The sequence below is a fragment of the Adiantum capillus-veneris genome, chromosome 4, assembly GCF_014529385.1.
Source record: "Adiantum capillus-veneris isolate H3 chromosome 4, ASM1452938v2, whole genome shotgun sequence".
NCBI lineage: Eukaryota > Viridiplantae > Streptophyta > Polypodiopsida > Polypodiales > Pteridaceae > Adiantum > Adiantum capillus-veneris.
The window spans coordinates 42,800,815-42,819,971 of NC_140934.1; the positions used below are offsets into that span (position 1 = coordinate 42,800,815).

At 49.3% G+C, this 19,157-nt stretch overlaps 2 pseudogenes; both read left to right on the top strand.

The window, feature by feature from the left end:
* Positions 1-2,488: 2,488 nt before the first annotated feature.
* Positions 2,489-4,007, top strand: LOC147459046 (uncharacterized; annotated as a pseudogene).
* Positions 4,008-4,993: 986 nt separating this feature from the next.
* Positions 4,994-6,927, top strand: LOC147459047 (uncharacterized; annotated as a pseudogene).
* The last annotated feature ends 12,230 nt before the right edge of the window (positions 6,928-19,157 follow it).

Sequence of the window (19,157 nt, forward strand, 5' to 3'; positions counted from 1 at the left end):
CAGGCAGCTACTTTGAGTGTGGTCCCATAAGTCTCGCACTGTCATGTGGAGCGTTGTTCTAGTATTACCACTTTTCCGTCCCGGTAAAAAGCGATCTTGCCTTTGTCCCTTGCTGCTCTAATCTCCGGCATTACTTCCTGCATATGAGCGATCTGCGAGAGGGTTAGATCATCCCCGAGAAAGGTGCCAGTCTCTTTAAGAGTTGGTCTTTTCTTCAAGAATGTCTTCTTTGCTTGCATGGACGGAAAACGGATGATGAGTGCTCTTTCTTTTGAGGTTTCTCCACTGCTTCCATTTTTCTTTATGTTGCCCACTCTCCATGCCCTTGTGTGCGTCGGCTCATGGATCCCCATCAAGGCTGTGAGTTCTTTTACTTCTTCTTCCACATTGCCTTTATCTTTAAGACCGCAAATTCTCACATGTAAAGCGCGCACCCTTCTCCTCTGCTCCTCCTCTAGTGTCTGATTAATGATGTTGTTGGGTGTGGACGTGGGGTTTATCTCCTTGCCTTTCCCTTTCTTGGCCACCTTGATCCATTTCTCGGCTTCGTCCGCCTTCTGTTGAGTTTTGGTAAGAACATCCACCCAAGACGTCGTCATTTCTTTGTGCTGCTCTTCTCCCTCTTTGATGGCCCGTACTTGCTCCTTGATCGTGTTGATTTCTTCGATTACTGAGGGTTGCAGTTCGCCCTCTTCCAGTGCGTTTCTTGATCGTGCTTCGGCGAGATCTTTCTTGAGTGACGCGATCTCTTCCTCTTGGGTCGTCACTCGATTTTCGAGCGTGCTTATCTTGCTCTCTTGGATCAGCACGCGTCCTTCGAGCATGTTTATTGTGCCCAGAGATTGCGGTTCATCTTGGTAGTGGTCTCCGTCATTTCCTCTTTGCATTTTTGAATGGCATTCTCTAGGGGGTCGGCTTTATCGTTCATCTTCCTCATGCTTGATCGCCGTCCGCAAGGGAGTTAGCTGTACGTGTGCACCCACCCTAGCAGCGGGCGCGACAGTTGGGGGAGTGGAGAAGCCGGCCACAAGGGAGTCACCAGAATATGCACCCTCAAAATGCTCAACTGTGTGTGGAAAACAAAAGTGTTTGCGGGGGGGGGGGGGGGGGGGGGGGGGGGGGGGGGGGGGGGGGGTGGGGGTATAATTAAAAAATAAATAAATTAAAAAAATAAATAAAAAATTTACATCCTACGCGTAGAAGAAGGGGGGGACGAGGGCGAGGGGGCAGCGAGGGAGCAGGGCGAGGAGAGAGAGAGAGAGAGAGAGAGAGAGAGAGAGAGAGAGAGAGAGACGGGATATGGTATGCTCGCTTCTTCTTTGCTTTTAATCTTGTTTACTGTTTTGTCCGTGCCTACTGTGCGTGCCGTGCTGCCCCTTCTCTGCTGTTCTCGGCTTCTGTAGTGATGGGCTGTCTTTGCCCTACCGCCTGCTGCTTGTGTTTTCCCTTCTCCCCGTCGGTTCTTTCCCCCCCGCCTTCCTCTCCAGCCCCAGCTCCCTCCGTCCGCCTCCTTTCTTTCCTTTCCCGCCCTGCTAGTTCTCCTAGTTCCCTTTTCCCTTATCGTCTTTTTGTATTACCTTCTGGGTACTTTTTCCTCAGCTTGATGTTTATCCTTGAGGGTTTTTAACCCAGACATCCAATTGTATTGATTATCATTTGGGATATCTCCCATGGATTTCTTGTATTTTTAGCCTTTTGGCTTCAAAGTAATATGAAGGATACAAACCCAGTGGTTACTCACAAAGAGAGAGAGAGAGAGAGAGAGAGAGAGAGAGAGAGAGAGAGACGCGACGTGAAGAAAACTGGATATGGATATGTCTATTGCGAAGACTTTGCAGAGCCCGTCACTGGCGTCACGAAGCTGAAGGGGTCCTGCACCTGCTCCTGTTGTGATCCGCGCGCCCCAGGTTTGTTTCATCCTGCCCGTTTTCCATAGCCTGCTTCGCTGCTTTCTTCCTTCTTCACCCCGCCCCTCCATTCCTCCCCCCCCTCGTGCTCATCCTTCCGCTTCCCGTTTTCTTGTCAGTCCGCTCCCTCTTCAATTTGTGCCTTTCTTCTCCCGGCCCTTCCCCCCAACTCTCTCTTCCTCTTCTCGTCGTGCCACTCTCCCTCTTCTCCCAGGCCTTTCCCTCTTCGCTCTTTTTATCTAGCTCTCCTCTGCTTCCTCCATCCCCCACTTCCTCTTTCACCTCCCGTTTCCCCTTGCCCCCCGCTTCCTTCTTCTCCCCCTTAGCCCCGCTCGCCTTCAATCCCGCCAGTCCCCCCCTTCAATCCTGCCAGTCCACCCCTTCTTTCCTCTGCAGTTTTCCCACTCCCCTTCAATCCCACCTCCTTCAATCCCGCCAGTCCCCCCTTTCAATCCCGCCAGTCCCCCCCTTCAATCCTGCGAGTCTCCCCTTCTTTCCTCTGCAATTTTCACAACCTTATCCCAAAAAAAAAAAAAAAAAAAAAAAAGGTTTGGGCAGCACACAGGTTCACAGCAAGGCGCAGGTATAGTGGCATTATGGCTCCTCTCTCTTTCACCTCGGAGGCAAAATAGGTCATTCACGAGAACATCTCTCGATTTGCTTCCAGAGCACTGATTGGCTGTTTTGTGGGTTACCGGCGTATTAGAGGATCCTTTAGAGATTGGATCGATGCTTCTATCCGGCTCCGAAGCAGTGGACGCATTGAGGACATTCTCCTTCTTGGCAGAAGCACATTTATGTTATTACTCTCATCGGAGGAGTGTGCTTCTGATCTGCTTCAACAGTCTCCTCTCCCATGCTCAGAGCACTTGGTATTTCTTGTTCAGTGGTATGCAGATTTTGACCTCTCTTCCTTTGAGGATAGATGCCAGGTTCCCAGGTTTCCAGTAAAACTCTCTTTCCCTGGGTTACCGTCGCCATAGTTTAGGGTGCCTCAGGTTCTTACACAGTTTGGTGCTTTGTTTGGCACACCTTTTCAGGGTTCTATAGAGCTCAGGTCTTCTATTCCCTCTTTGATGGTTGCTGCTCAGCATTCGATGGACTTTCCTGATACTATCCGTTACGAGTGGGCAGACACAGTGCGTACACAGAGTTTAGTGGTGATAGGAAGGCCAAACCAATGTGTGAACTGTAACTTGATGGGGCATCTCGTGAAAGATTGTCCCATAGCTCAGGCTTGCAGAAGCCAGCCTAAAGCCAAGCAACAACAGCAACCACAGCAAGCACAGCGACAGAGGCAGGGTTCAGAGAGTCAGAGACAGACACAACATGTAGGTAGTCAGAGGCTTCTCAGGGACAATAGAGATCCCATGCTCAGAGATCTTTAGGGAGGCTTCCAGTGGAGCCTCGAAAGGTTTACAGAAGACGACAGAAACCTGTAGAAGATATTCAGGCTATAGACCGCGTGAGGTGAGGTGCAGCTTATTGGGGCTAGTTTAGCTCCAATTGTTGAGGAGGTGGTAGTTTAGTCGTCATCAGGGGATTTGGGACAACCTTCCTAGGTTTATGATGCTCCTTCAGTTGTCCCTCTCACAAGAGATTCTGGCCAGGTAGTGGATGCTTCTTCTTCAGTGGTCCGCTTTCCCTCCCCCTCGCAGATCCCCCTTTCTATGTGTCTCCCGGATTTCTTCTTCGCATTAGGTCCGTGGAGATATCCAGATTCTCCTTTGAGGCCAGGTCCGCTTCAGGTTGACATGGTTCTTTTGGCAGAGGGCTCTTCCGGGGTTCCAGTTTTTTGGGGTACTCGTTCTCAGCCGATGGTGAGCTTCATGTTTCAGACTTTGCACGATCAGGCTTGGGATACGCAGTCAAAAGCAAACGCTTAGTATGATCAGATTATTCTTGAGGCTGAGAGATTCTTTGGTCCTCAGGTTTATCATCTTCTTTCCTCTCAGTTTGATGATGCTATAGGCAAGCTTGTGTGGTCGAACAGACAGTCTTTTTGGTCCTTGCCTATGGTTTTCTACATGGAGGCGGACAGACAACCTCCCACTTTGATCAGGATATGGGACATCACTAGGGCAGCTCTACAGTCTTACAGGTGGGATGTGTGGAGCTCTGTGAGTGGATGGTGGAGATGTTCAGGTCTCAGTGTCGTGGTTTTTCAGTGATTTGGACAGTTTGAGATTGCAGCAGTGTTTTCACAGAGGTGTTTTACAGGAGGTCTTAGTGGATGCTTGCATGGGATATATGATGCTTTTACCCCATGGGTGGATTGTTGTCCGTTCTATGCCTTTTATTGTTCCTTTTGTACCATTTTATTTGCCCGTGTGCGCATGAGGCTTTTCCCCTTGCATATCTTGGAAAGGGGTTTTTCAGCCCCATCATCTCATGTTTTATTTGGCCTTTTGGTCCTATGAAGTAATGAAATGGGTCCAAGCCCAGTTGGCTTCAGCAAAAAAAAGAAAGAGAGAGAGAGAGAGAGAGAGAGAGAGAGAGAGAGCCCATCGTTCAGATGTGGTTCGCTCTCCTCAGCTTTGCGACGACAGGTTCAGCTCTGCAGGTACGTGCCATTGTGAAGGGTGATGCCCGTTTTTTCTGTCCTGCTGTGCTCGTGAAGACTGTTCGCGTTGGAGTTTGCATTGTGTGCGTGGTGTTGTTTCGACCTGCTATGCGGCTGTTGCTGGTGACTCCTTTCCTACTTTCCTCCTCCGTGCCCTCCTTCCCTCACTCCCTAGGGCAGCCCCTCCCCTCATCCCCTCCCCTTCGCGCTCTCCTCCCCACTGGTCTCCTTTCACCTCTTCACCTCCTCCTGCGCACCCTCCTCCCCTCTTGTCTCCTTTCCAATCCATACCCCCCCCCCCCCCCCCCCCCCCCCCCCCCCCCCCCCCCCACCCCCACCCCCAAAAAAAAACTTTTCTTGCCTTTCCTCTAATCTCACCTCTTCACCTTCTCCTGCGCGCGCCGCGCCCTCCTTTCCTCTTGTCTCCTTTCCCATCTGTATCCCCCACCACCCCCACCCCCCCCAAACCTTTTCATCCCTTTCCTCTAATCTTCTACCTCTGCCCCCCCCCCCCCCCCCCTTTATTTCCTGCCCCACCTGTCTAGGTTCCATCCTCTTCCATCCGGCCTCTCCTCCTCCCCTTACCTCCTCTGTCTTTGCTCCTGTAGCCTTATCCCTTCTCTGCAGGAGAAAAAAAAGAAAAAAATCTCAGCACAGCAACAACAGGTATGGTTTACTTTCATCTAAGGAAAGTGTTGCCCCACTCATCGGACAGTCTCCTCTCTCCTTTGGAGATAAGCTGATCTTTTTTTTCAGAGTGGTACAAAGGTTTTGACTTGACTACTTTTGAGGATAGATGTGGGGTGCCTAGATTTTCGGTTAGGCTCTCTTTCCTGGAGCTAGCCCCAGAGGTGCTTTCACAGTTTGGTTCGGTTTTTGGCACTCCTTTCCAGGATTCTGTTCAGCTTTCTACATCTGTTCCTTATTTGATGGTGGCTGTTTTCCCCACTTCAGATTTTCCAGAGTCTATCAGTTTTGAGTGGGAGGGATCGATTATCACTCAGCGCTTGGTTGTCAGAGGTAGACCTAACCAATGTCTGAGATGTCACTCCTTGAGACATCTTGTCAAAGATTGTCCTAAAGCTCGGAATTGGGGAGGTCCACCTAGGGCTAGATAGGCTTAGCCACCTGAGCCACCTCAGACCCGGCCTAGAGAGGCCATGTCCTATGCTACAACAGTGTCGGGTAACAGTCAGCGGCACCGTACAGGGGGTCAGGCTCGCACCACGGCCAGGCCCCAGTGTCAGAAGATGGCAGAGAGGTCATAGGCAGTAGAGAGGAAGGTCTACCGCCGCAGAGACAGGGTAGGAGTGGAGCAGCAGCCTCCAGGTAGACCTCCTGAGATGATAGCACAGGATGAGAGTAGAGTTCCTGGTTTGGTAGTGGAGGAGCAGCCTACGGAGAGACCACAGGAGGAGGAGATTCTCCATGATGGCACAGTGGTCAGAGTATCCCATGGAGATTCAGCAGAGGTCCCTTCTTCAGTGATTCCTTCAGGGGTGCAGCTTTCAGTTGCTACAGGACCGGCGGAGGTTGGAGAAACACCTATGATGATACCTCCTGGTTTTGTCAGAGTTGTTTCTCCTCCCTCCTATTTCTCTTCCGAGTCTGATGTGTCGTTGTCCAAGTGGTTACCTAGTCACTTCTTCTACGTTGGCCCTTGGAGGAGCCCAGACCGCAGATTGAGAGATGGCCCCCTTCAGACTCAGATTCAGTTTGTTCTTGTAGTTCTGTTCTAGGGGGGGTGCTATTCTACAGGGTTCGGCCTCTTCTCCCATGTTCAGGGAGACGAGATATGACAAAGAGTGGGACCTTGTGACAGTCTATGATAGTTTCTATGAGCAGGTCTCCTTCTTGGCAGAGAATCATATTGGCTGTTTGGCCTCCGACCTGCTGTCTCCTCAGTTCAACAGTGCCATTGGTCAGTTGTTTTGGTAAGTGTCGGATTCCTTTTGGTGCATCCCTATGGTTTTCGTCTTGGAGGACACCATAGTTCTTCCATATTCTTTTCAGAGATGGGATGCCAAGGCCACTTCTACTTTCCTTGTATCAGATCCAGATTGATTATAGAGTGGTTCAGGGACACCCTGGAGGGCCAGCATCATGGTTATAGAGTTCCTTGGGAGATTTGATTGGTGGTACAGGCACGTGCTTTGTGGAGTTTGAGTTTTGAGAGGTTGTGGACGCTCTTGGGGCTGCATCACTGGGAGAGACCTGGCAGATTTGTGTAGTCAGTAGGGTTCACAGCCAGTACTCCTAGTCCCTTTCCCTTTTCACCTTTTATGTATTACCTTCTGGGTACTTTTCCCTCACAGCTTGATGGTTATCTTTGAGGGTTTTTAACCCAGACATCCAGTTGTATCGATTGATTATTTGGGATTTCTCCCATGGATTTCTTGTATATTCAGCCTTTTGGCTTTAAGTAATATGAAGGGTACAAGCCCCGTGGTTACTTCGTATAGAGAGAGAGAGAGAGAGAGAGAGAGAGAGAGAGAGAGAGAGAGAGAGAGAGAGAGAGAGAGAGAGAGAGAGAGAGAGAGAGAGAGAGAAATGAAATGAAATGAAATGTTATACGTCTTTAAAAGGCCAGAATGACCTATGAGACCAAACTGATACAAAAGTGGTGAATCTGTTACAATGTCTGGGTACCTTAGTACTAAAGTACTAAGTGTGAAAAGTGTGAAAATAAATGTGAAAAACTAAGTACAAAGTATTAAATAAACTTCTTAGGAGCATTCTAGGTGTCTGGCTAGAATGCTTCTAATTCTTTGTTGTAGTCTCCTCCGGTGAAGTGTGCTTCTGCATCTTGGTCGTGGTTGTCTTGATTTCCTAAGCTCAGTCGCTCTGTCAATTAGTGTGCCTTTGGTATGACTGTGGGTACTCCTTTGTGCTGGCTGTTGGCCTCTTGCTTCTCCTTCCACTCCGGCTTCTCTCGATCCGAAGAAATCTGTGATCGGCCTCTGAGGCTGTAGTGCTCTTTGTCTTCTCATTAGATTATCCCTGTGCCGATGTAGTTCCAGTAGGTACAAGCCTAAGCATCTTTGATCTTGGTATTGCATGATTCTATCTAGAGGTCCAAAGCCTTCTTTAAAGAGGCAATGAAAACGCCCCCGTATCTCATTGTATACTGTGCAGTGGCATATGCAGTGTAATTCTGTCTCCGGCTCCATTCCGCATAACTTGCAAATTCTGCTCTCAGGTGGGATTCCCCTAAATCTGCCAAATTCAATTTCCAACTGGTGTGAGGATGTACGAATCTGACCATTAGCACATCTCAAACCATGAGACAGGTGGGTATCCATGTAACTCGGGCGAATCACAAATCCATCTTCAGATAGTTGTAGGAAGTTTTCTTTGTAGTCAGCCATCTTCGTGCCCAATTCTTGTGTAGGGTCTACCCATGTCCTCTTAGTATCCAACTGTATAAGATCCTGTCGGATGATTTTATTAATCTCCGTTCGTGTAATTGCCAGTGATGGGGCCTCAAGAGAGTATTGGAAGGGGGGTAATCTTTCCATACTGAACCCGTGTCTCCGAAACCACGAGGACAGTTGCGCATACCAGCATGATGTATCCCCTTTCATTGCTAATTGTTGAGAGGATTCGAGGGCCAGTCTAGTATATCGGCAATTATTTGTATCCCACAAACCATGTATAAAGGACACTGATCGGGTAAGAGCTTCAATTTCTATCGGAGGGGCCGCTAGTTTCGCTCGGGTAATCGCGTGTGGTACGGAGGCCTTGGCTCCAATCATTCGGGAAATCATGGATACCAAAGGTCTCTCCATTGACTTCCAATTATCCTGATCCACAGATGGTCCCCAAATCTGGACCCCATAAAGCATAGCCGAAGCCACCACAGTATCAAAGAGCCAAAGTTTTGTTCGTGGTTCCTGAAACTGCACTTGTGAACACATCCTCTCCAACCCTCCCAAGGCCGCAGAGGCTCTGGATAATCTAGCATCCGCTGCTTTCTTAAGAGTAAACTTCGGTCCTGCAACTACCACCCCAAGGTATGTGTATGCATTTGTGTACTCTACTGTATCCTGGCCATATGCAAATGTAGGTGCCGATCTCCTGACCCACTGCGGTGTGGTGTTAAACACCATAACTTTGGTTTTACCCAAGTTTACCGACAGGCCACTGTCCTTTGCGAATTTATGTAATGCATCTAGCTGCCTCTGCATTCCATCTGGTGATTCTGCTATCATTACAATATCATCTGCATACAACAACAAAGGGATCCATGACCCTGCAAGTTGAGCCCCTCTATCACCCTCTCTATCAATGTAATCTGATACCTCATCTATGTACATACCAAATAAAGTAGGGGACAGTGGGCATCCTTGCTTTACTCCAACGATGGAATGAACAATGTTGGAATCCCCTTCTGGAGTACGTACATAACCAGTTACTGACCCGTATAAGGCCATGATCCCCCAAATAATCTCTTTGGGGACCCCTAACTCTTGCATCCTGCGCATAAATCTGGCCCTTGGTACTGTATCAAAAGCTTTCCGAAAATCCACAAACCAACAATACATCCTTCTTCCGTTTGCTCTTCCTTCCTTAATAATGGCTCTGAGCGTAAGAATATGATCTAAAGTGGAATAACCCCTTTTGAATCCAGCTTGTCCTGTTGCTCTTATGCCCTCATTCTCTGCCCATCTACTCAATTTTTGTTCAAGAATGGATGAGTACAGTCGGGTCAAAGTGTGACCTACCATAATGGTGCGGTAGTTCCCGGGTATCATAGGATCCCCTGACTTGAAAATAGGTACGATAGTAGATAATTTCCAAGATTCAGGTAATCCTTCACACATGACCCGATTAAACAGCCGAGCAAGGACTTCTGAAAGTAGATCCCTGGCATGGATCAGATGTTCTGCTACTAAACCTTCATGATCATATGCTCTTCTTGTCTTCATCTTATCAATGGCTTTTTCCACCATTTCCGTAGTAAAGAAAGTACTAGCAGCAGGGCATGGCTCTAGCGGATCTGGTAATGGAGGCTGTCCAGATACCATATATAATGATGTTACATATTGACCCCAGATCTCAGGAGAAGTAATCGTCGGAGGCGGTGAGTGCTCTTGAAATAAGCGCCATGCCTCATGTGAGTCGTGACTCAAGAAGAGCTGATATAAATCCTTCTCTAGTTTGGCTAAAAATGTCCTTTTCTTGCGACGTACTATACACCGAAGAGCAATCCGAGACTGCTTATATGTGATGATCCCAAGTGTAAGCTCTTTCTGGACCTGGATTCTCGTCTCTCTGCATTCCTCGTCATACCAACTGTTTTGAGGCATGTTCCCAGCTCCTCTCTTCTGATCAGGTTGAGTATGTGGGTATGCCTCTTGTGCTGCTCCATTTAGTATCTCTGTTAACTGAGAAGTAATCTCCTCTACAGTATATACTGGCTCGGCTGCCCGCATTCTATTATAGATCTTTTCCACATAGACTGAATCAGTTTCTGGCGTGAAAGTATATCTTGTGTGTGTCTTCTTCCTTTGTACTTGAGAGGCATTGTATTGGAAGGAGATTGATAAGGTCAAGAGAGCATGATCCACTGCAATCCCAACCGGTCTGGGTCCCACCTTAAAGTCCTTGATACTAGAAATTAAATGAAATGATATATTAACGTCTTCAAAAGGCCAAAATGACCTATGAGACCAAAATGTTACAAAGTAGTGAATCTAATACAATGTCTGATTACAAAAAAAGCTAAAAGGTACTAAAAACTTACTATAATAGCCTAAACTCTAGAAGTGAGCTAAGCAGCTAACTGGAAGTGTATAGGGTAAGAGCAAGAGCTGATACGATGATTGAGGGCTGATACAATGAGTGATACAATCTCAATTGAGATGAGGGGATAATGAGTGGGGTGTGTGATCATCAATGTCACAAGATATCCAGGATCGGTCGTCCTCGCTGGCGAATCTCACGATATCCTCCATGGTCAGTACTCTGACTGGGCGTCTCGCATGTCGAGATAGGGTGATCCGGATCCTCTGCTCTGTCGATGCCGTGAAGTCCCCCGTAGTCGTGGGCGTCTAGATCTCCCAAACTCAACGCTCGATCCACTAGTGTACCTCTAGTGTGGGTGAGATCCGAGCTCTGCTGTGACGGCTGCTCCTCTGGCTATCCAGTGGCTGTAATCTGCCTTTGAGACTGTCTCTCTCGTGATCTCCTCAACAGACTATCTCTGTGCCTGCGTAGAGAGAGAGAGAGAGAGAGAGAGAGAGAGAGAGAGAGAGAGAGAGAGAGAGAGAGAGAGAGAGAGAGAGAGAGAGAGAGAGAGAGAGAGAGAGAGAGAGAGAGAGAGAGAGAGAGAGAAATGAAATGAAATGAAATGAAATCTTATATTAACGTCTTCAGTAGGCCATAATGACCTATGAGACCCGAAAGTTACAAAGTGGTGGATCTGATACAAAGTCAGAGTAACAAAATAACCTAACAACAGTACAAAACAAAGATATATACTATGGGGTCCTAAGTTGGTTGATGTGAGTCGAGCAAAAACTAAGCAAAAAAATGGGCGGCTTGTTGGGATAGCTTAATCACAAGAGATCTAGCATCGGTCGTTGGTGAATCTCATCAATTTCCTCCATGGTTAGTAGTCTGACCGGGCGTCCTGCATGTCTGGCCAGCGTGCTCCGAATTTTTTGTCGTAGCCTCCGTCGATGCTGTGTAGTTTTTCGCAGTTGCGGGTGCCTGGATTTCCCTAGTTCAATCGCTCGGTCAATCAGTGTGCCTCTGGTGTGAGACGAGGGGGAGCTCTGTTGTGGGGGTGGCTCTTGCGGTTGTCCCGTGTCTGCTCTGCAGAAGTCTGTGATCCGTCTTTGAGACTGGCTAGCCTCGCCATTCATCAGGCTATCTTTGTGTCTGCGCAGCTCGAGCAAGAACAAACCCAGACATCTCTGATCTTCGTATCCCATGACACTTGAGAGTGGTCCAAAACCCTCTCTGAACAAGCAATGGAAGCGGCCTCGTATCTCGTAGTACACGGGGCAGCAGCATGTATAGTGTAGCTCTGTCTCAGGTTCCATGTTACACAAGGGGCATGTCCTGTCCTCTGTTGGTACTCCGCTGTATCTCCCAGTCTCAATCCGCAACTGGTGAGAAGATGTGCGTAACTGGCCGATAGCACATCGTATCCCATGAGACAAGTGGGTATCCATGTATCTGGGTCTCGCCACAAAACCATCTTCCGTAAGCTGGAGGAGGTGGCCTCTGTAGAAAGCCATCTTCGTGCCCAATTCCTGTGCTGGTTGTATCCATGTCCTCCTGGTGTCTAGCTGGGTCAGGTCTTGGCGGATGAGCTTGGTGATCTCTGACTGTGTAAGAGTGAGAGATGGTGCATCCAATGAGTAATGGAATGGTGGCAACCTGTCTATGCTGAACCCAGGTGCCTGAAACCATGATGTCATCTCCCCATACCAGCATGTTGTATCTCCTTGTATGGCTAACTGTCGAGAGGATTCGAGTGCTATGCGAGCATATCTCTCTCTAGGAAGTGCCCATGTGCGGTTTATGAAGGAGACTGATCTGGTGAGCGCCTCCACCACAAGAGGGGGGGGGCCGCTAGCTCTGCTCGGATAATGGCCCGTGGTACTGATGCCTTGGCTCTAATGAGCCTCGAGATCATAGAGACGAGAGGTTTCTCCATGTTCCCCCATCCGTCTGAGCGACCCGGCCTCCCGTGGTGATCCAATGAAGGTCCCCATATCTCGGTTCCATAGAGCAATGCTGAAGCCACCAAGGTGTCAAAGAGCCAGAGCTTTGTCCGGGGCTCCTGAAACTGAACCTGCGAACACATCCTCTCCAGTCTCCCCAAAGCTGCGTGGGCTCCAGTAAGTCTGGTCTCTGCTGCTCTTCTGAGTGAGAATGCAGGTCCGCTAAAAACCACTCCATGGTAAGTGTAAGCGTCTGTGTACTCCACAGTTTCCTGGCCGTATGTGAATGTAGGTGCTGACCTCCTGATCCACTGTGGGGTGGTATTAAACACCATAACCTTAGGTTTACCCAGGTTGACAGACAAACCACATTCGTGGGCAAACGTATGCAAAGCATCCAATTGACGTTGCATTCTCTCTGGGGATTCGGAGATCAACACTATGTCATCAGCATATAACAGAAGTGGAATCCATGTCCCTGCCAACTGAGCACCTTTATCCCCATCGCTGTCAATGTAGTCAGAAACCTCATCCACATACATACCGAAAAGAGTAGGAGAGAGCGGGCAGCCTTGCTTCACCCCAATAGTGGAGTGAACCGGTGTATAAAGTCCCCTCGGGGCGCGTACATGCGCTACTACTGATCTGTACAATGCCATGATCCCCCAAATGAGTTCTGTGGGTACTCCCATTTCTTGTAATCTGCGCATTAGTCTAGCTCTGGGTACCGTGTCGAAAGCTTTGCGGAAGTCCACAAAGCTACAATAGATCCGTCTCCCATGAGATCTGCCTTCCTCGATGATGGCCCTGAGCATTAGGATATGGTCAAGAGTAGAGAAGCCTCTCCTGAATCCTGCCTGCCCAGTTGCACGTATTCCTTCTCTCTCTGCCCATCTACTCAGCTGTTGCTCAAGAATGGATGCATATAACCGTGCCAGTGTGTGCCCAATCATAATAGTGCGATAATTCCCAGGCTCCATGGGGTCTCCTGAGTTGAAGATAGGTATGATCGTAGATAGGCTCCAAGAGTCCGGTAGGCCCTCACACATGGCCCGGTTAAACATAACTGCCAGAAGCTCTGCTAGTAGGTCTTTGCCATGCATGAAATGCTCAGCGACTAGGCCATCATGATCATATGCTCTCCCAGTCTTCATTCGTGTCAATAGCTTTCTTCACCATCTCAACGGTGAAAAAGACACATGCGTGTGGGCATGGATCGGGGGGGTTGGGGAGGGCCGGCTGTCCATGTACTGTGTACAAAGATGATGCGTACTGCCCCCAGGTCTCTGTGGAGGAAATATGAGGGGGGGGGGGGGGGGACTGCTCATGAAAGAGCAGCCACGCCTCACGCGAGTCCTGACTCAAGAATAGCTGATATAGGTCCTGCTCGAGTCGAGCCAAAAAAGCCCTCTTCTTCCGCCGCACCAGGCGTCGGAAGTCAATCTGTGACTGTCTGTGAGTTACGTCCCCCAACAGCACCTCCCTCTGAAGTCTGGCTCTAGTCTGGCGGCCCTCCTCATCGTACCAGCTGTTATGAGGTATGCTCCCTTATCGGCGGCTCTGCTCAGGCAGGGTGTGTGGGTATGCTTCTGCTGCTGCCTCATGTAATGTCCGTGTCAGTATAGTAGTTAGCTCCTCCAGAGGTCGCCCCGGGTCCTCAGTGCATAAGCGTCTGTAGATTCCGTCCATGTATACAGAATCCGTCTCCCGTGTGAATGTGTAGCGAGTAGGGGCTGCTACTCGTGGCCTGTGTGCTACACTGAACTGGAAGGAGATGGTCATCGACACCAGAGCATGATCCACTGCCACCCCGATTGGTCTGGGCTTAACTGTGAGATCCTGGATACTAGAGATGAGATTCGGCTGTGCCGTGACATAGTCCACTGTGTTGGCTCCATGTCTGTGTGGGAAGCATGTAAAACCTCCCGAAGTAGGAAATCTCTGTAGGCCGTTCAAGATCGCCAATCCATGTGCAGTGCCCATGTCTATCAGGTGTCGCCCATACTCAGTACATTCCACATCGTGTGATAGTCTGGAAAGGCCCGTCTCTGCAACATCTAGTTCTCTTTGCATCTTCTCTGAAGTATCATAAAACACTGCCTGGTGATGGGCAGTCCTAGCATTGAAGTCCCCTAGGATGATAATGTCACCGTCCCTAGAGAACTCCCATATGTCATCATCCAAAATAGAGAAAGGGGACTGTCCTCTGGGTGATGCATAAACTGATGTACTCAGGGGAAAGTAGCAAATAGCTAGATAGAGGTATCTGCCTGTCTCTGCTTTCAGTCTCACCCAACTGTACCTAGCCTGCTCGTCCCTGCGGGCTATATGTATCAGTGGCTGCAGATCCTCTCTAAATAACACTGCCACTCCCCCCGAGCCCCGCCCTCTGTGCTCTGAGCGTGTCTCCTGTTTGTAGGCCGTCCCCCACCTGTATCCACTGATGTGAGGCATGGATTGCCCTGGGGCCTGGTGTGTCTCAGAGTAAAAGATGATGTCTCTTCCAGTTAAGCTATCCTCTAAGGCACCCACATCAAGACGCATAGATCCATTGCAGTTCCAGGCAGCTACTTTTGAGTGTGGTCCCATAAGTCTCGCACCGTCATGTGGAGCGTCGTTCTAGTATTACCACTTTTCCGTCCCGGTAAAAAGCGATCTTGCCTTTGTCCCTTGCCGCTCTAATCTCCGGCATTACTTCCTGCATATGAGCGATCTGCGAGAGGGTTAGATCATCCCCGAGAAAGGTGCCAGTCTCTTTAAGAGTTGGTCTTTTCTTCAAGAATGTCTTCTTTGCTTCCATGGACGGAAAACGGATGATGAGTGCTCTTTCTTTTGAGGTTTCTCCACTGCTTCCATTTTTCTTTATGTTGCCCACTCTCCATGCCCTTGTGTGCGTCGGCTCATGGATCCCCATCAAGGCTGTGAGTTCTTTTACTTCTTCTTCCACATTGCCTTTATCTTTAAGACCGCAAATTCTCACATGTAAAGCGCGCACCCTTCTCCTCTGCTCCTCCTCTAGTGTCTGATTAATGATGTTGTTGGGTGTGGACGTGGGGTTTATCTCCTTGCCTTTTCCTTTCTTGGCTACCTTGATCCATTTCGCGGCTTCGTCGGCCTTCTGTTGAGTTTTGGTAAGAACATCCACCCAATAAGTTGTCATTTCTTTATGCTGCTCTTCTCCTTCACCCACCTTAGCAGCGGAGCGGCGGCTGGGAGTCACTGGATGTACGTGTGCACCCACACCGACGGTGATCGCGACGAGTGGTGGAGCGCGAGGGGGTGGTGGAGGGGGGGGGGGGGGAGGGGGAGGGGGGGTGAAGTATGTTAGAGATGAAATGAAATGTTATATTAAAGTCTTCAAAAGGGCATACTGACCTATGAGGCCCGAAAGTTGCAAAGTGGTGGGGGCGGAGCCAAAAAAAAAAAAAAAAAAAAAAAAACTCCCACCGTAGAAGAAGGGGAGGCATCCTACGCGTTTAACGAAAATAATTGTACCTCCTACGCGTAGGAAACCTTGGGGGATATGCTACGCGTAGGGAAACTTGGGGGACATAATACGCGTAGAGGAAGGAGTGTGGGGCGAGTTGCCAAGGCAGTCCGGGGGGGGGGGGGGGGGGGGCAGGCATGGCAGGAGGAGGGCGCGAGCAAACAAGGGGCGAGCGTGCGCGGGTTTGCTAAGGTGAAGCAGTGCGCGGGAGGTGCGGGGGGCAGCAGCGCAGGGGAAGCGCGGGAGCAGCAGGGGAGCACGGGAGCAGCAAGGCCGCAAGGGGGAGCGCGGGTGCGACAGGGGGGCGCGCGGGAGCAGCAGGGCGGTAGGGGGGAGCAGCAGGTGAAGAGAGAGAGAGAGAGAGAGAGAGAGAGAGAGAGAGAGGAGAGAGAGAGAGAGAGAGAGAGAGAGAGAGGAGAGAGAAAACGAAACGAAATGAAATCTTATATTAACGTCTTCAGAAGGCCATAATGACCTATGAGACCAGAAAGTTACAAAGTGGTGGATCTGATACAAAGTCAGAGTAACAAAATAACCTAACAACAGTACAAAACAAAGATATATACTATGGGGTCCTAAGTTGGTTGATGTGAGTCGAGCAAAAACTAAGCAAAAAAATGGGCGGCTTGTTGAGATAGCTGAATCACAAGAGATCTAGCATCGGTCGTTGGTGAATCTCATCAATTTCCTCCATGGTTAGTAGTCTGACCGGGCGTCCTGCATGTGTGGCCAGCGTGCTCCGAATTTTTTGTCGTAGCCTCCGTCGATGCTGTGTAGTTTTTCGCAGTTGCGGGCGCCTGGATTTCCCTAGTTCAATCGCTCGGTCAATCAGTGTGCCTCTGGCGTGAGACGAGGGGGAGCTCTGTTGTGGGGGTGGCTCTTGCGGCTGTCCCGTGTCTGCTCTGCAGAAGTCTGTGATCCGTCTTTGAGACTGGCTAGCCTCGCCATTCATCAGGCTATCTGTCACTAGCGTGTGACTACTATCTATCCTTTTTGTTGATTTCTTTCTTATTATCTATTTACTTTCACTTTTTGGAAACACCCCTCGGGAAATCTAACTGCTTTGCATTGCATAGCTAGTGTGGAATTGTCCAGAGGGAGTCCAGGCCTGAGGGCAAGAGAGCACTAAGGTTGGACAAGGACTATGGTTAGCCAAGTGGGGTCATTGACTAGCCAAAGTGGAATCCTTTGCTACAGAGGCTACATTTCAGTTCTGGATGTGGCCGCAGTGTACAAAGAGGGTCGGATGACCTAGAAAGATACAATGGCAGCATCTCCTAAAATTTAGGGAATTGCTATTTTGGGACCTGAAAATGTGTTGACGTCATTACCTCCGGAATGACAAGGGGAACATTTTCTTACTCTGCCGTGAAGTCAATTGGGCAACCGGTTGGGATATTTTTAGGCGGCAATCCCGAAACGGGAAAATGCTTGTAAATGTGCCAAGTGGCACATTCTGGTGCACTTGCCTCATGCAACAAGAAGTGGCGCTGAATTTGAAGAGGGGAGAGCCTCATTTTCAGTTTTTGTCACAGGTTAAGAGCTATGGAGTGCTTGCTTTCCCTCTTATGCACAGTGCGGTGCCAGGAGTGATGCCCTGCACGCTACGCACTGCCCTCTCTCTCCCCTTTGGCAGTATGTTATGCCCCTCTAGTGGGCTTTTCATTTGACCAATGTACAGTTGTGTGGGTTCATGCGCGATTGCCGAGGCAAGAGCCTCTTGCACAGGTACTGGATTAGCTAGCGGCTAATCCCCCCGCAGGTACAGGTGAATTCGGAGAGGTTTCACGCCAGAAATCTCGTCCGATTCAAAGGGCAAGTAGCCCTACAGGTGCGGGAGCTCGAGGGCTTGCTACGGATGCGACCGGCACGCGAAACGGAGCCCGAAACAGTGAATTACAGCTTGCTGTGTATTTTTGCAGGTTTAGGGTTTTGGCCCTAAACGGACCCTAATACCCCCAGGAGGTTCGGGGACGCAAGGGGACCGTTGTACAGGTGATCTAGCGCATTTTCAGGGCTGAAAACAGAGAATTCAGCGTGCTTAAAATTCTCGCCAGGTTTTGCAAAGTGCCCATATGCGTCGGGAAAGTCAGTCAATGCGTGGGAATACTGACTGTGAAGGGTTCTAGTACAGTTATGTTGCCGAAATCGGGCTGGAACAGTGGAAATTCAGCCGAGTTTGTGCGGGGCAGCTTGTAGGAACCACTGCGTTTATTCCCTCTTTTGAACAATAAAGAAATACCGAAAGGGGCGCCTAAGTTAGGGGCCAATCTGGTGTCTGTCTACTCATACAGGTGCAATCTAGCAGCCTGTATCCCTCTCCCCTTTGTTGTGTCTTGAAAGTACAGGTATAATAGACGACTAATAATGGGTGAAAGCTAAATCAAGGTTTAAAGTAAAGTCTACCGCCCTTTTTGGATTGAACAGGCCGGTTTCATGGTTCCATCGCCGGGATTAAATCACTTTTTCCCATAGAAGTGAGCCTTGGTCAGTTTTGGACTTGAAGACACAGGGGATCATAAACCAGACACAGGGAATTGCAATTATGGCTGACAGACCAGATGATGTGGTTGAAGAGGTTTCCTCTTCACAGGGTCAACAGACACATGAAGTGGGTGAGTCGTCAAGACCACCACAGACAGATGACGATAAATTCAGGACCCAGTTGGCTACTGCTGTGGCTATGTTCACACAAGTAATGCAGAACCCGAGGTTTTTAGCCTTTCTGCAACCTCCTGTTCCGTCTCAGCAAGTTGGGTCACTGGATCATATTCAAAAGCCTGTTAAGGCTCGAGCACAGGTGATTCATACCGCACAGTCAATGGAAACACCTGTACACTTGACGGAGAACATGCAGTCTCCACAACCTATGCCTAAGGTGCAAGAACAGGTGGTTGAGATGCCAGTTTTTCAAGCTGTACCAATTCAGCCCGCCACCTTTCAGCAGGCTATAGCTGGTTCTAATGGGCAGGGAAGCAACTTACAGGCTATGCAACAAGTCTTCCCACCACCTTCAGTACACCCTGGCTATTTTGGAGGTGGATCGGTATTCCAGAGCATGGCTGGTCATGCACCTGGAAATCAGTTTTATACGCCAGGAACAGTGTTTGGGGGTGCTCAAACAATGATGCCTAACCCCATGTACAGTGTCATGGGTATGCAACCAGGATTTCAAAGCACTCAGGGCCAATTTGGGATGCCACAAGCAAATTTTGGTATGGCTGGAATTACAAATCAGCAGCCAAATATGGCGTTTCTAGGTCAAGTTAATAGCGGCCAAGGAACACAGATGAACCCTAATAGTGTTCCCATGTTTCAGTCACTTCCATATGACAATTTAACGCCGCTGGAGAGGCCAACTCCGTACAAAGAAGGTGTCAAAGGTGTGTCATTCACGACCTTTACAGGGTTTGATGACAGGAAGAAGGCTCTCTCATTCCTCCAGCAGTTTGACAAGGCCTATGCAGGGGGAAACTTTACAGAGGCTTCAAAGGTCCGCAAGGCAGCCACTTTCTGACAGGGAA